The sequence below is a fragment of the Mobula hypostoma genome, chromosome 20, assembly GCF_963921235.1.
Source record: "Mobula hypostoma chromosome 20, sMobHyp1.1, whole genome shotgun sequence".
Classification (NCBI taxonomy): domain Eukaryota; kingdom Metazoa; phylum Chordata; class Chondrichthyes; order Myliobatiformes; family Myliobatidae; genus Mobula; species Mobula hypostoma.
Window position 1 is genome coordinate 29,556,924 of NC_086116.1, and position 17,552 is coordinate 29,574,475.

The 17,552-nt window shown below is 41.4% G+C and overlaps 1 long non-coding RNA gene across 1 annotated transcript; it reads right to left on the reverse strand.

Annotated features, from left to right (window-relative positions):
• Positions 1-9,685: 9,685 nt before the first annotated feature.
• On the reverse strand, positions 9,686-17,307 carry LOC134359192 (uncharacterized). Its single transcript, XR_010021062.1, has 3 exons — positions 17,169-17,307; positions 11,104-11,182; positions 9,686-10,191 (listed from the first exon to the last, which is right to left on the reverse strand). It is a non-coding gene; the product is annotated as an uncharacterized LOC134359192 (long non-coding RNA).
• Positions 17,308-17,552: the final 245 nt, after the last annotated feature.

Genomic DNA, 17,552 nt, shown 5'->3' on the forward strand with positions numbered 1-17,552 from the left:
AAATCTGTCAGAAGGTTATCTTTAAAAACAAAAAGGAATATGCTTCTTCCAGTTTCTGTAATTAACAAAACAAAACTTCAAAACAATTTGTGATATTGAAAGAAGTTGCAGGCAATATATTTGTATATTTATCTAGCAACAGAAATACATTAAGTCCACAAGATACAGTATAGGAACAGAATTAGACCATTGTCTCTGCTCCACAATTTCATCATGATTGATCCATTCTCCTGCCTTCGCCCCATATCCCTTCACGCACTGACCAATCAAAAGTCTATCAACCTGTGCCTTAAATATACCTAATTACTTGGCCTCCACAGTTGCCTGTGGCAATGGGTTCCACAGATTCACCATTAAATGGCTAAAGAAATTCCTCCTCCTCTCCATTCTAAATGGACATCCTTCTTTTCTGAGGCTTTGTCCTCGGGTCCTAGATTCTTCCACTGCAGGAACCATCGTCTTAACATCCACTTTTCAGCAATGTGATTCACCCCTCACTCTTCTGAATTCCAGTGAATACAGGCCCAGAGCCTTCAATTGGTCCTTATACAGTAACCCTTAAAAAAAACTGGAAAAAAAAGCTGAAAAATAAAGAGAGAAATGAACTGGAGTAATATAAGTTTTCTAATTACTTTTGACAATGGGGTTACATTCTTTCAGACAGCTGCAAACTCCATATTTTGCATATCACCTTTAACATAGTAGAATTAGTTCAAAGTTTAAAGCTCAGGGTAGTCACCATATACTACCCTGAGATTCATTTTCTTGTGGGAATTCAGAATAGATATAAAGAATTTATTTATTGAGATACAGCGCAGAACAGCCCCTTTCAGCTCTTTGAGCCTTGCTGCCCAGCAATCCCTGATTTAAATCTGAGCCTAATAACATGTTAATTTACAATGACCAAATAACCTAGCAACCAGTACATCCCTGGACTGTGGGAGGAAATCAGGCGAACCTGGAGGCAAACCACACGGTCACAGGAAGAGGGAACAAACTTCTTACAGACAGCGGCAGGAATTGAACCCAGGTCTCTGGTATTGTAAAACAACGCCACGGGAGGGGTGAGAGATGGGTGGCAGAGAAGGAGTGACAGGGGCAGGGGGTGGTACAGGTGCAGACACACCCACCCCTGAGACACCAGGTAAGGTCATTTGATTCCAAACAATTAGTTTATTAATCATTATAGAATGTCTCTCTGGTGCTTCTCGCTCCCTCCCCTCTCCCTTCCCTCTCCCTTCCCCTTTTCCCAATCACGATTCCCCTCTCCCTGCCCCCTTCACACTCTCAGTCCACAACAGAGACCCATATCAGAATCAGGAAGGTTTACCATCTCATATGTCATAAAATTTGTTATTTTGCAACAGTACAGTGCAATTCATAAAATTACTACAGTACTGTGCAAAAGTCTTAGGCACCCTAGCATGCCCTCTCGCTCTCTCTCTCTCTCTATATATATATATATACATATATATCGTGTGTGTGTGTGTGCCTAAGACTTTCGCACAGTACTGTACATAAATGCTTCTATTACTACCTTGCAATTTCAAAACTTTAATAATTAAGGCAGCAGCAACCAATCACTCGAGTAGGTACTGGGAAAGAGCAAAATATTTACGACACCATGCCCAAGTATAGGACTTAAGCAATGTGTGATGTACAGATTTAACTTACAGAGGTCGCCTTTTTCCCCTTTGGCCAGCAAAACTCCGTATTCATATGGAAATTGTATACACAGAACTCTGCTTCCTGAATAGTGGAGGTATTTTAAGGTTAATAAACAGCTAAAAAGCTCATATTTTGATAACGGTCTAAAAGCTAAAATTTATGAAATTCCCATATAGAAACCACTTCATTAAAATGACTTTCTAGGCATTCTAAACAAAAATGACAGGTATCTTTCCTGAGGCATTAACTTGTCCAAACTCTACATGTTTGCCACAGATTCTTTTGAAAACCTTTGCTTCAGTGTGAGGCTGAACCCGATTTTGCTCAATCTTGCCATTCTATTCAACAATGAGCTGAGATTGTTATGACTATTATGAGTGTAGAACGAGCTGCCGATGCAGATAGGGGTCATAGGTTAAAGGTGAAAGGTGAAAAATTTAAGAGGAACATGAGGAGCAACTTCTTTACTCAGAAGGAGGTGAGGGTGTGGAACAAGCTGTCAGTGCAAGTGGTGCATGTGAGCTCACTTTCAACTTTTAAGAGACGTTTGGAGAGGCTCATGGATGGGACGGGTCTGGGGGGGCTATGATTCTTTTGCAGGTCGATGGGAGTAGGCAATTTAAATGGCTTCAGAATGGATAAGATGGGCAAAGGGCCTGTTTCTGCGCCATACTTTTCTATGACTCCATAACTTGAAGTATGACTGATTTCATGTCTATCAGTGAAACTAAATATTTATATTCAACTTACATTAATGGTCAAAATGATGATCTGAGATGCTAGCAATGCTAGATATTTAAGATTTCATGCTAAGTTCAGTGCTCTCTTATTTGAAATGAGGAGGTTAAAATGACAGAAAATACAGTTCTGTTGCCATGCATTAAGTATTCACAGAAAGAGTGAAAATTACGGGATAACATGTGCCATTAGCCTTTGTGCATTTTGATATTAACTTTCAAACAAACTATTTACAAACGTTTGTATTTTAGTTTTGCAAATCGCATATCGTACAACGCAAATCAGGGTCGGGATGGTTGATAACAGGACTTATCTGTGGAATAAGTCAAGTAGTCTTAACTTACCCTTCAATGTGCGTTCATCTTCAGGTGGGCAAGGCTTCCCTTTTGGAAGTCAACATTTAAAATGTTTAGAGGATAGGTGCAGAAATGCCTGCTCACTTTAAACATTAAAAAATTGCTGAGGGAGCTGCAGATCTCCCCTGAGTGCATCTTAAATCAGGTTTGGCACCTCACTGATGTCAAATTTAAGTGGTGTGAGACTTCTTCCTCAGAGGGGTCTCGCAGCTCTTGTTTCCATAATCACATTGGAATGGTGCAGATGCAGAAGGACTGCATCCTTAATGATTTTGCTGTCCCACAGGAGCTGCCTTACAGGGACAAGAATAAACATTATTTTGAAACAATATTACTCTGTTCTTTCGGGAAGCCATATTATGTACATTTAACTTCGAAGGACAAAATTATATGATCCCTTTATTTACAGTTATCTAAATAGACTCAGCCTTCTGAGTTACGGACATGTTCAATGGTAAATAATATCGAAAACACTGAGCTAAAATTATCTCATTAGTGCACAACTGTAAAGTAAGAAGTCACCTAAAATAATAAACAGAACAAATTACAGATATATAATGAATTTATTCCTGTAAAATAGATTTTAGGATGAATATTTATTTGGTGTTCATTTCTGTTCCATAATGCTTCTTGACTTGATTCACCTTGATATGACAAATCAGTTTTGTTTGACGATTCGAATATTTAATAGCAGAGGGCATGCTGTGAAGGTGAGAGGGAGTAGGTTCAAGGGGGGATGTGAGGGGTACGTTTTTACTCAGAGAGTACTGGATGTCTGGAATGTGCTGCCTAGTATGATGGCAAATACATTAGAGACTTTTTTTTCAATATTTTTATTGATTTCTACAGAGTACAAGAAGTATGTATTATAAGTCCAAAAAAAATAAAATAATACCAATACATATTTGAATCACACTTGCAATCTCATTACTCTATATTCATGTCAATTAAATTAAATCATAATATTGAAATGTGATAATTTTATTATTATACAGAAAAAAAATCTTTTAAGAGATGTTTGGATAGACACATGGATGTAAGGAAGATGGAGGGATATGGACGTGGAGTTGGTAGGAGGTATTAATGTTTGAGTGCCTCTGATTTATTTTCTAGCTGATTGGGGACAACATTGTGGGCTGAATGGCCTGTTCCTATGCTATAATATTCTACTTCCTATGTTCTATGTTCTTGATTCACCTTGATATAACTCATCAGTTTTGTTTTTCAATAATGGGTCTATCATTCAACTGGGAGTGAGAAGATTAATTTGCAAGTTGGAATGATTTCTTTTTACTTTCTTGACAATGTAATATGTAAGTGAGTGAGTGAGGCCTCTGTCAGTTGCATCCTAACTGTCTACATACACAAGCCTGGGCAGTACGAAATGGAGAGTGAGCTGTTACCACACGTAGCAAACTCCCACTTTCCAAGAAGCTGATGGATCCAAAGAAATGGCAGAGACCGATACAGTTCGTTACCAGCAATGTCACTGGGATTGCCGGTCAGTGTTGAGCTCAAGGATTTAGGGACTACAGCTCCGAACTTTTCCCGCGGCGTGGTTGACTACCAAAGCTTTCCCCGTGAGAGGGTATGACCACAAGGCAGCGGGAGTTTGAGATCAGAGTTTTCCTTCTCCTATATGTGCTCCCAGCTACGGCTGGCAAACTCCATCTGCCCAAAGCGACTGGTTTTAAAGCACCAGTAACCCTCCTTTGCCCCTTCCCCTGTTGGTAGAAATGGTTCTGCTGGGCTTAGTAACTAAACCACACATGAAGGCCGGGAGCTAGACTTGGTTGTCAGAGTCTATTTGAGATGCACGCCATTGGGAGCATTTAATAGTTAGTGGGAGCATATCCTCACTATCATCCCCAGCTATAACAACCTTAAGGAACCCACTATATACAATCATCTCTAGGCATCTTGAAAAGTGATTTAGGTACATTGGCATCAGCTTCATCATGCTTATAACTTGAAGATTTCCATTCTTAGATTCAAGATTCAAATTTATTTACCATGTATACATAGAAACATACAGTGAAATGCATTGTTTATGTTAGCAACAAACACAGCCAGGGATGTGCTGGGGGCAGCCCGCAAGCTTCTCCACACATTCCCAGAATGCTTGGCAGAACAACACAGAACGCAATGAAACAGAACAACAGCAAAACAAGCCTCATTTCTCCCAAATACACCTTCGTCCAACCCGAAAACACTTCATGCTCTTCAGCCTTCAGCTTCCAGAGGAGATTCTTTAGAATAAATATTCTTCTCTTTAAGTGCCTCCTGAGCAGTTGCCATACCAACCTTTGATGCATGCAGATAGGAAAGTTTTGGATGAAGACAGTCCTATCAACAGTGAAAGGCTGTAGCATTGTTCCCCGCATACTGTACTTTGAAAAGCATCACTGTCATTAACAACCAACATACACAATGATGTGCTGGGGGCAGCCCACAAGTGTTGCCACACAGAACACTCAAAACAGAACAAGCAACAAAGCAACAACAAAACAAGCCCTGTCCCTCTCTCTCACCAACCAACCAGGCACGTACACCATGCATCAACTGCCGGACAGGCTGTCTTTGGCCTCCAGCCTCCAATGCACTTGGTCTCGCAGATATTGAGCCTTTATCATCCCCACTGGACTCGTAGAGGTACGCTGACACGGGACTTCGGCCACCAGGCCTCAACTTCCAGACTTCCAATCACCTTTCAGGCTTCAGGCTTCTGTACAGACCCATGGACTTGCTGATGGTGATGAAAACCCTGAACACTTAGGCCATGAACCGATGACAAGACCCCAAACACTAGGCCTCAAACTGTGGTCTCACCAGAAGCAAGGTGTTCAATAGCCCTATTGGCTCCTGATTGCATGGAAATCTGATCTGGAACTAGCTGACCAAGGGGAGAGTAGCCGCCCTTATCCTCACTGGTGTGCCAACCACAGATGTCCCGTGTCCATATCGATGGCCTTTGAATGCAGAGCAGAGGCTTAGACCCTGGCCTGACTTCTAATTGCCCCACAATTCTTGTCACTAAACACTAATGGCAGGAGGAGAAGATGGCAGCGCGACACAGCTCGCAGCGGCCACTCCGGTGGTGATGTCTGTTATTTGTCAAGTAGGGTGCCATGCACAATCCCGATTTGATGGAGACGGACGTGAGAGCACAGAGGAACATCTGGTGAAACTTCTGAAATGCCTGCTTTGCTGCTGCTGCTACTGTGTGGTCCAGAATCTCCAGACAAGAAGGCCCCGAGTCCTCGGCTTTGCTTGTTGCTCAGTGGCCAGGGTGGGGTCAAAACGCTCAGCAGAGGATGGTGCTCGGAGAGGCTGTGTCAGAGAAGCTGGTTGGAGGCTCGAAGTTTTCGGACGGACTCAGAGTCCACTGCGGTCGGGTGCTTCCAATGGTGCTACATCGGCGAGTTGGCAGCGCTTGGAGATTCATGGTAGGGAGAGTTCCTCCCTTCTGCCGCCTGTGTGGTATGATGAGTCTAACGGGACTTTGAGACTTTTTTTTACCGTGCCCATTGTCTGCTCTTTATCAAATTATGGTATTGCTTTGCATTGTTGTAACTATATGTTATAATTATGTGGTTTTATCAGTTTTAGTCTTGGTTTGTCCTGTGTTTTCTTGTGATATAATTCTGGAGGAATGTTGTATCAGTTTTTAATGCATACATTTCTAAATAACAATAAATGAGGACTGAGTGTCCTCATAATCTAATCTAATCTAATCTAATCTGATGTTTTGGGCAAAATGCAAGTAAATAAGACTAGCTCAGATAGGCAACTTGCTGAGCATGGAGATGGGCCAAAGGGTCTACTTTTGTGCAGTATACCTCACTGACTCTACCTAAGTTGTAGAGTTTACCAAATATCTGTGATCAAAGCATCACCTGAATTTCTTTTCAAAAAATTAAATTGTTTTGACTCTGCGACAAGGGAAAGTAGCACATAGGATATGATCATTGTACTTGTTTCCCTCTCACACAAAGTCATTAGCATCGTCATCATTATGTGCCATGTCATAGGACATGGGTGATCGTGGTATTTCCATGACCATGATTGTTTTTGGCAAATTTTTCCACAGAAGTGGTTTACCATTACATTCTTCTGGGCAGTGTCTTTACAAGACAGCTGACCCCAGCCATTATCAATAATCTTTGGAGATTGACTGCCCGGCATCAATGGTCACAGAACCAGGACGTGATATGGATCAGCTGCTCTGATCTCCACCCTACCACCCCTGAAATATAGTAGATCTGACAATTCCGCACCCACCAGGTACCACACCACACAAATTTGTCAGGTTTGATTTTTTTTGCTGGAGTTGCTTTTGACCATAACCGTTGAACTCAGATGCTACAGTACTGTCACCTCACCACCAGTGACACCTCTATACACACAAACAAGTTTGCTGTTGGCCCTAAACACACAGATGCTGGAAATCCAGAGTGACACACAAAATGCTGGAGGAACTCAGCAGGTCGGACAGTATCTATAGAGGGGAATAAACAGTTGATGTTTAAAGCTGAGGCCCTTCATCAGGACTGGAAAAGACAGACAGCGTAAGAAGATGGGAGGGAGGGAAAGAAGTACAAGCTGGAAGGTGATAGGGTAAAACCAGGTGAGGGGGGGAAGGGAGGTGGGTGGTTGGGTGATATACTCACCAGCTGCTCATACGACCATCCACCACCAGTTCCCATGGTTTCACGTGACCCTGATTGGGGGGAGGGGGTGGGGGGGGCTAAGCAGGTGCTACACCTTGCCCAAGGGTGACCTGCAGGTTAGCGAAGGGAAGGAGTGCCTTACACCTCCTTTGGTAGAGATGTATCTCCACCCCACCACTCAAAAAATCATTAACAGGTAAGATATTACCCAGATCAGTTGACTGATTTTTTGAAAAATATTGATTTTCGAAAAATATTTTCAGCATCCTTGTAGTAACTTCTGATTTATGTTTAAATGATGGTACCATGATCTGAATAATATACAGGAAGCAGACATTACATCGAGAACGATAAAAATTGGCACCTTGTAGAGGCCAGAGTTTCTGAAAGTGATGGAAATATTAAATGTGATTTGTGGCCTGGAACCAGCCGCTGAAACTCTGGCTGTGATTTGAACAAAGGTCAGGTATCCATTTAGCTAAGAGTTGTAATCTTTCTTATAAGGGCTTGAGAGACTAATGCCATTCTTAACCCCAGCTTCAATATATTGCGAGGAAAGTGACTTAGTCTCTGGGGTGTCTGATAATTTTGCATAGCAAAAAGAAAGGCATTTCTTTTCTTTTATAATTTCTTTCATTTCTTCCCTAATTTTCCTACTGACAGTACTGTGTAATTTTATGTTTTGTACTGTACTGCTGACACAAGGAAACACAAAACAAATTTCCTGACATATGTGAGTGATTCTGATCTGGGCCTCTATTGTGGACTGAGAGTGGGAAGGTTGGGTAAAGGGAAAGGGAGAGGGGAGGGAGCAGGAAGCACCAGAGAGACATTCTGTAATGATCAATAAACCAATTGTTTGGAATCAAATGGGCTTGCCTGATGTCTCAGGGCTGTGTGTGTCTGCACCTACATCAACTCCCCTCCCCGACTCTGCCATACTTTTTCTGTCATCTGTGCAACAGACCTCCCGCGGTACTCCACCCTCGCCATTCCTAATGACCTTTGCTCCCTCCAGATTCACAAACTCGCTCTCCACTCCACGCTGACAAGTACAGTACTGTGCAAAAGTCTTACGCTCCCCAGCTATATATATGAGCCTTGGACTTCTGCACAATACTGTATTCGGCAGGAAATCCCATTCAGAAAATTATGTTACAAACCATTTCACACAACCCTTAAGGCCTGATCTGAAATTGGGATGACAATCCGTGGAAACACTAATGTAAAACAGATAGAATCCTCCTGCCACTGTTTTACTAGGTTTTTAGCAGCACTAATCAGTGCTGTGGTTGTACTAATAGAAACTGTCAGACCCATGAATACTGGTTCATGTCAGCTGCCATCGTTTGGAGGGAGATGATGCACATGGGGGTGTGGCAAGGCATGTGACAAAGGAGAGATTCTCAATTGGCCCACAATATCTCCTAAGGTGAACTTCCACCCCAAATTCATGTCTCTTCCTGGTCTGCATGACCTCAAGATAGCATTTCTTTCAGATTCCTCTTAATGAAATTTAAATTTGCCAATTATTAATGTTCAAACATTAACATATGGGCTACAACACAAAATAGCGCCTGTACTCCATTAAATTGCATACTTAAAATATTTACAGTGTTCACTCAAGGACCATGGTTGCCATCAAAAACAGGTACTATTGTAAAAGTTGGAATATTATCATTTTTTATCTATATATGATTCTGAAGGGGGTAGCACGGTAGCATAGTGATTAACACAACACTTCTAGGAGAGCCATTTTACTGAAGCGGAAGGATTCTAATCCACCTACTGTCTTTTACTGGCTTTCCTCCATTATGTCCTGTTTAAGTTTAGAGAAAATAAGAAGTTGGACATTTGATACAGCCTTTAAATTAGAGCAAATCTGGCTACTGTTTATTCAATATTTTCATTTGATTTGATTTATTACTCTTCCAATTTTTTTTGAAGTTTTAGATTTGAACAGAAGGTAAACAACAGGAATTCTGCAGATGCTAGAAGTTCAAGCAACACACATCAAAGTTGCTGGTGAACGCAGCAGGCCAGGCAGCATCTGTAGGAAGAGGTGCAGTCGACGTTTCAGGCCGAGACCCTTCGTCGACTGCACCTCTTCCTACAGATGCTGCTTGAACAGAAGGTATTTCTTTTTTTTTTGGTTGCATCCTCAGAATGGACTATCCAGTCCTTTTTTTTCCCTTTTTTTTTGTATAGTGTAGCGGGTTTTTTTTTCTTCATTTAAAAATGTAAAGCTTTTTTTTCTCTCCATGAATTGATAAGAGGAGAATTAGCTGTCTTCTTTTTTATTATATACTGCATACTAGCTTAACACTATGTATGATTTTGATAATGTCTATTTCACTTTCTGTTTGTATTGTTATTGATATATATATTTGAGATAATTCTCCTCTTATTTGTATTTATGCTCCTTTTACATCAATAAAAAGATTGGTAAAGAAAGATTAACACAATACTTTACAGTACCAGCAACCAGGGCTCAATTCCCGACTCTGCCTGTAAGGAATTTGTACGTTCTCCACACGACTGTATGGGTTCCCTCCAGGTGCTGTGGTTTCCTCCCACAATCCAAAGACATACCAGTTGGTAGGTTACTTAGTCATTGTAAATTGTCCTATGATTATGCTAGGGTTAAATTTGGGGTTGCTGGGCAGCATGGTTTATTTTCTGCATGGAGGTCGGTGACCAGTGGTGTTCCGCGGGGATCTGTTCTGGGATTCCTCCTCTTTGTGATTTTTATAAATGACCTGGAGGAAGAAGTAGAAGGGTGGGTTAGTAAGTTTGCTGATGACGCAAAGGTTGGGGGTGTTGTGGATAGTCTGGAGGGCTGTCAGAGGTTACAGTGGGACATCGATAGGATGCAGAACTGGGCTGAGAAGTGGCAGATGGACTTCAACCCAGATAAGTGTGAAGTGTTTTATTTTGGTAATTCCAGTTTGAAGACAGAATATAATATAAATGGTAAGACTTTTGGCAGTGTGGAGGATCTGAGAGATCTTGGGGTCCATGCCCATATGACACTCAAAGCTGCTGCACAGGTTGACAGTGTTGTTAAGGAGACGTATGGTTTGTTGGCATTCATCAACCGAGGGATTGAGTTCAACAGCCGTGAGGTAATGTTACAGCTATGTAAGACCTTGGTCAGACCGCACTTGGAGTATTGTGCTCACTTCTGGTTATCTCACTACAGGAAGGATGTGGATACTATAGAGAGAGTGCAGAGGAGATTTACAAAGGTGTTGCCTGGATTGGAGGGCGTATCTTATGAGAATAGGCTGAGTGAACTCGGCCTTTTCTCCTTAGAACGACAGATGATGAGAGGTGACCTGATAAAGATGATGAGGGGCATTGATCGTGTGAATAGCCAGAGGGTTTTTCCCGGGGCTGAAATGGCTAACACGAGGGGGCATAGTTTTAAGGTGCTTGGAAATAGGTACTGAGGGGATGTCAGAGCTAAATTTTTCACACAGACAGTGGTGGGTGTGTGGAATGCACTGCTGGTGGTGGTGGTGGAAGCAGATACAATAGGGTCTTTTAAGAGCCTCTTAGGTACATGGAGCTCAGAAACATAGAGGGCTATGCACGAGGGAAATCCTAGGCAGTCTCTAGTGCAGGTTACATGTAATGTGCCGTAAATTTCTATGTTCTATGTTCTTTACCTTTAATCTTTCTTCACTCCCAGGTCACTTTACAATCTCTCACTTTCTCCTTGCTTTAATTTCCAATCGATACTGTTTACTGCCCCAGAAAAGACAGACGGATTAACACCACAGAAGACAGAGCTTGCCATTCCTTATTGATAGGCGTGTATGGTTCTGCTGGGCACAGAACTGCATGACTTCTTCAAAGGTAGACGGGGAAATGTTGGCTCACAGAGAGTTTAGCCTAACATTCTAATGTACGAAGACAGAGCGAAACACATTAGCTAAATCACAGTGCAAGAACGAAAAGAGAACCACAGACAGGTTTGAGGAATGATCAGTGCTTTTGTGATTTTACACTAAGAACTCAACATTTGTCTAACATACCCAAATCACAGAACGATCATTTCTCTGCTCCCTTGTCAATTTCATTTAATTGAACTATTTTTTTGGTTTATTAATATTATTGTTCAAACTAATCAAATAAAAGCATTATTGCTACTTTTAGTCAGGAGTGGATTACAGTTGTAAATGATTTGCAAATCTCACTTCAGAAATCTGTTGGTTTATAATTTGCTTCACAACATCCAAACACTCACAAGGAATCAGCAATTAAAATAATCGGGTATAAAGAGTTAACTTCCATGCAAGTGTAAGGCTTTCAGAATTTTAGTTATCTATTATATGATATTCCTAAACCGACATTTTGATATTTCAACCTGTCTTTTAGTGAATTGTGGTATTTGTTCAGGTATATAGAATCAACAACCTCCTTGGTGGTTGGTGGTCAAAGGTCAAAAAATGGTATTAAGCCTCATTAGGTTTACGAATGACTAATTAATGATCCAATTACAATGTTTCAGCAATTATAAACACATTTGTGACCTATATTCACCTTAGGAATGAGTCCTTCTACATAATTTGGGACACTTGCACTTAGAGCACACAAATTGCTCCTTCTAGAAGATTAGTTTGTTCCCTTCACAGTGAGAAATGTTATGATTACTTCTGAAATTGTGAAAGCACTCACGGTTTAGGAAACATCAGTGTATCAACTCTTCATTCGTCATACAAGAAAGAACAATAGGAATGAAAGAATATGATTGACAGGTAATTACTTAAATAATGGATCCTTTAATTACAAATAATAATGCAGTCAGCTTTCAGCCTATTTAATTGGAACAGTTTTATTCAGAATCAGAATCAGGTTTAATATCACCGGCATATGTCATGAAATTTGTTGTCTTTACGGCAGCAGTACAGTGCAAAATATAATACTAGAGAAAAAACATGAATTACTGTTGTATATATATATATATATAATATTTAAATCAAATGAGCCGTGCAAAAAAAGTGAAAAATAAAGAAGTAGTGAGATAGTGTTTATTTGTTCAATGTCCATACAGAAATTGGATGGCAGAGGGGAAGGAGCTGCTCCCGAATCATTGAGTGTGTGCCTTTACCTCCTTCCTGATGGTAACAATGAGAAGAAGGCATGACCTGGGTGATAGGAGTCCTTAATGATAGATGCTGCCTTTTTGAGGTATCACTCCTTGCCCATCATGGAGCTGACTAAGTTTACAGCTCTCTGCAGCTTATTTCAATCCTGTGCAGTATCCACCGGCCCACCCCTCCCCACACACCAGATCATGCTGCAGCCAGTCAGACTGCTCTCCACGGTACATCTGTAGAAATTTGTGAGTGTTTAGGTGTTTGGGTAACATATCAAATCTCCTCAAGCTCCTATATAACCACTGTCGTGCCTTCTCTATAACTGCATCGATATGTTGGGTCCAGGTTAGATCCTCAGAGATATTGACACCCAGGATCTTAAAACTGCTCACTCTTTCCACTTCTGATCCCTCAATGACGACTGGTGTGTGTGTGTGTGTGTGTGTGTGTGTGTGTGTGTGTGTGTGTGTGTGTGTGTCCTCATCTTACCCTTTGTGGAGTCCACAGTCAGAAAGAAAACAATTTTTGTAATATTTTTGATGCATATAGATGGATTGAATTTGATAATGCTTGAAAATGTTATTTACAGTAGGTATCACGTTTAATATCATTGGCACGTGTTGTGAAATTTGTTAACATTACAATACATAATAAATTAGAAAAAAAACTGAATTACAGTAAGTATATATGTGTGTATGTGTGTGTAGATTAAATAATTAAGTTAAAATAAGTATAAAAAACAGAAATAAAAAAGTATTGAAATGAATTGTAAATACATTTACACTTATTTTGTTTCCACGTGGTTGAATTCAGCTCTATTCCTGACATATTTAAAGTGTACACCGAAATCCCACTGTGAAAGCCCTGCTCCAAACGAGTCAAGTTATGCAAACGAGCCTTGCCGCTGGTGTCAGCAGGCAACCGGTTCTCTGAACCAGCAGAAGGCTGTGTTAATCTTTCTCCAAGACCTTAATCCCATTCTCGCTGCAAATGATCATGTAGACAATTTAAGGAGATTTGATATGTGACTAAAATTGAGAATGAGAAATAGAGCTGAGTACCACAGCTGATGCCCGGTGCTGACAGCAATTTCATATGTGCAGAGAGTTAATCTTACAAATCTAACAAAAGGAGCCCTCTGGCCCAGCCCTGAGGATCAAATCCAATTCTAGCAAGAGACACATTAAGTCATGTCTATCATGACTTTGCCCTTGAAAGGAAGAATGATTAGATTCACCTCGTCTACTTGTTACCTTGGAGAACGTATAATAGGATCTTAAAGTTCGGATTCCTTTCTTCAGAGTGAAAATGCCAGCTTTCTTACTCAGTGAGGTTTGGACGGATTCACTGCTAACCTCATTCTGTGGCATTGTTAAATATCTTTGCAACTATAATGGTTTCAAGGGTGCATAAAGTGGATTGCACCAGAAAAGACATAAGGCGATAGTGATGGGTGATGAGCACAAACAGTATGCTAGCTTTATGTTGTCTGCTCACCACATGATTTAGCCTCTAGCCAGCTCTAACTGTACCGCTAAGCAGTGCCTCATCAAATAGGTCTATTTCTAAAGCTGCTAAAACCAGTTTAAGCTGCCTCGCATTATTTAAAGGTAGCTCTGAAAGGCTAGGTATATTGTGGATTAAGAACTGCACTGAATGAGTGTAGAGGTAAATGCATTTGTTCATGTACAAAGCACACTCTTACACGTGCCATGACTCGCATCACACCCTGCTGCTTCTCTCGTGTTGTCAAGGTGTTGAATAATTGAAAACCAACATTCAAATGGGAGAAGGAGCAGATTCACCTGTTAGCCAGTACTACCACGGAAGAAGAATGGGCATTTGTAACACATGCCGCTGTGACTGAGTCTAGGGTTAAAGTTCAAAAACTCAAAGTTCAGACAAAATGTATTATCAAAGTATGTAAGCGTCACCATATACTACCCAGAGATTCATCTTCTTGCGGGCATTCACAGGAGAACAAAGAACGACAATGGAATCATTGACAAACTACACACAAAGACTGACAAACAACAAATGTGCAAAAGAAGATAAACTGCAAATACTAAATAACTAGATAGATAGATGAATGGATAATACTGAGAACATGAATTGTGGAGCCATTGAAATTGAGTCCATAGGCTGTGGAATCAGTTCAGCGTTGAGGTGAATGAAGTTATCCCCTCTAGTTCAGGAATCTGATTGTTGAAGGATTATAACTGTTCATAAACTTGGTGCTGTGGGACCTAAGGCCCCTGTACCTCCTTCCTGATGGCAGCAGCAAGAAGCCAGCCTGGCCTGGATACTGGGAGTTGTTGATGATGAATGTTTCAGCCATCGCTAAAGTAACGGTAATGTATAACCCTTCCTTCAGTCCCCCTCACAACAGCACCCCTCCCTTCTCATTCCATAGTCTCTTCTGATATACCAAATACAAACTAAGTAAGTATGCACTCTCTATTCCCCACTTCTCCTCTTCATAACCACACCTTTGTGCTTTCCACATCTCAAATACTAAAAATGGCAGTGGTAGAAGACCATGAAGCAAGATAAGGAGATGGAGTGTGTTCAGTGTTTTTAATGCCTGTATCTAACAGCTTGGATCAGGATACTGTAGTGGAGAACTAGTTGTTGGGAGCTGCATGTGGTGAGTGTCCAGCCAAATGCAGCCAACCTCTGGAGGAAAAACGATCCTGAGGCCTAGTTCAAGGAGAACTAGGTTCAAAGGATTCAAAAGGATTCAAAGTACGTTTATTATCCAAATAAGTATACAGTATACAACCCTGAGATACAGCTACCCACAGACAGCCACAAACCAAAAAAGCCATGGAACCCGCTCAAAGAAAAACATCAAACCATCCCCCGCCAACTTGACGCGCAAAAGAACAGAACTGTCTGAATGAGCAAACAGAAACAGTGTGGTTGTCAATTAGTCAGAAAACAAGAAAACTATGGAGCCAGGGGATTGTGAATTACAAATGTGGGTGATAGCGAAAACTACCTCAGAGTCATTCTGAAAGAAGGAGAACATGGCAACAAGTTATGCAAGGTGCCAGATATTAATTGCCTTCATCTTGGGCTAATAGAATGTGAAACTAGGCCAAGAAATTCTCCACAGAGCGTGCTCTCAGTTATGCCATCGAGGTGAGTTTAGCTTACAGATGGGCCTCTGCTTCAGGTGTAGCAGTTATTCATGCCATTGAAATGCTCAAGAACAAGCAGTCACTGTGAATCGGGACAAACAGTCACCATGAATCAGTACAAGCAGACACCGTGAATCGGTACAAGCAGACAATAGACAATAGACAATAGGTGCAGGAGTAGGCCATTCGGCCCTTCGAGCCAACACCACCATTCACTGTGATCATGGCTGATCATCCACAATCAGTATCCTGTTCCTGCCTTATCCCCATAACCTTTGATTCTGCTATCTTTAAGAGCTCTATCCATCTCTTTCTTGAAAGCATCCAGAGACTTGGTCTCCACAGCCTTCTGGGGCAGAGCATTCCACATATCCACTACTCTCTGGGTGAAAAAGTTTTTCCTCAACTCCATTCTAAATGTCCTACCCCTTATTCTTAAACTGTGACCTCTGGTTCTGGACTCACCCATCAGCGGGAACATGCTTCCTTCCTGCCTCTAGCGTGTCCAATCCCTTAATAATCTTATATGTTTCAATCAGATCCCCTCTCATCCTTCTAAACTCCAGAGTATACAAGCCCAGTCGCTCCAATCTTTCAACATATGACAGTCCCGCCATCCTGGGAACTAACCTTGTGAATCTACGCTGCACTCCCTCAATAGCAAGAATGCCCTTCCTCAAATTCGGAGACCAAAACTGCACACAGTACTCCAGGTGTGGTCTCACCAGGGCCCTGTACAGCTGCAGAAGGACCTCTTTGCTCTTGTACTCAATTCCCCTTGTTATGAAGGCCAGCATGCCATTAGCTTTCTTCACTGCCTGCTGTACCTGCATGCTTGCTTTCAGTGACTGATGAACAAGAACACCTAGATCTCATTGTACTTCTCCTTTTCCTAACTTGATTCCATTTAGATAATAATCTGCCTTCCTGTTCTTACCACCAAAGTGGATAACCTCACATTTATCCACATTAAACTGCATCTGCTATGCATCTGCCCACTCATCCAGCCTGTCCAAGTCACCCTGCATTCTCATAACATCCTCCTCACATTTCACACTGCCACCCAGCTTTGTGTCATCTGAATCAGTACAAGCAGACACTGTGAATCGAGACAAACAGTCACCATGAGTCAGCACAAGCAGACACTGCGAATCAGTACAGGCAGACACCATGAATTGGTACAAGCAGACACCATGAATCGGTACAAGCAGACATCGTAAGTCGGTACAAGCAGTCACCATGAACTGGTGCAAGCAGTTTCCTGGGAAAATAACCAGTAGAGGCACAAACAAAAATATAGAAGAAAATAGTAAATTATAAGAAGAATTGGCAATAATTGACAGCAGAAGTAGCAAATGAAGGTGTGGAGAAACCAAAGAAGCAAAGGCAAAAGATTAAAGTAGAAAAATATAAACTGACAAAAACAAGCATATAGGTTTGCTTTTCGAAGATGAGAACATTTCTGATTGCAAGAGATAAATTACTCACTTATTTGGTAATTGGTTATGCGGTTCACAGATTCCTAGAGCCTTGTTTCCTTGCATAAGAAAGAAGGGAAGAACCTTAGAATTATTTGTTGATTTATTTAGTGATACAGCGCAGAGTAGGCCTTCCGGCTCTTTGACTCTTTGAGCTGCACCACCCCCGACTGGTCTGATTAATCCTAAACTAATCATGGGACAATTTTCAGTCACCAATTAACCTACTAACTGGTACACCTTTGAACTGTGGGAGGAAACCAGAGCACCCGGAGGAAATCCTCACGTTCCACAGGTGGGTGGGGGGGGGGGTGGTGTGGTAACATACAGACTCTTTATAGATGGTGCCAGAATTGAACTCCTAAATCCGGAACGCATTGAGCTGGAGTACCAT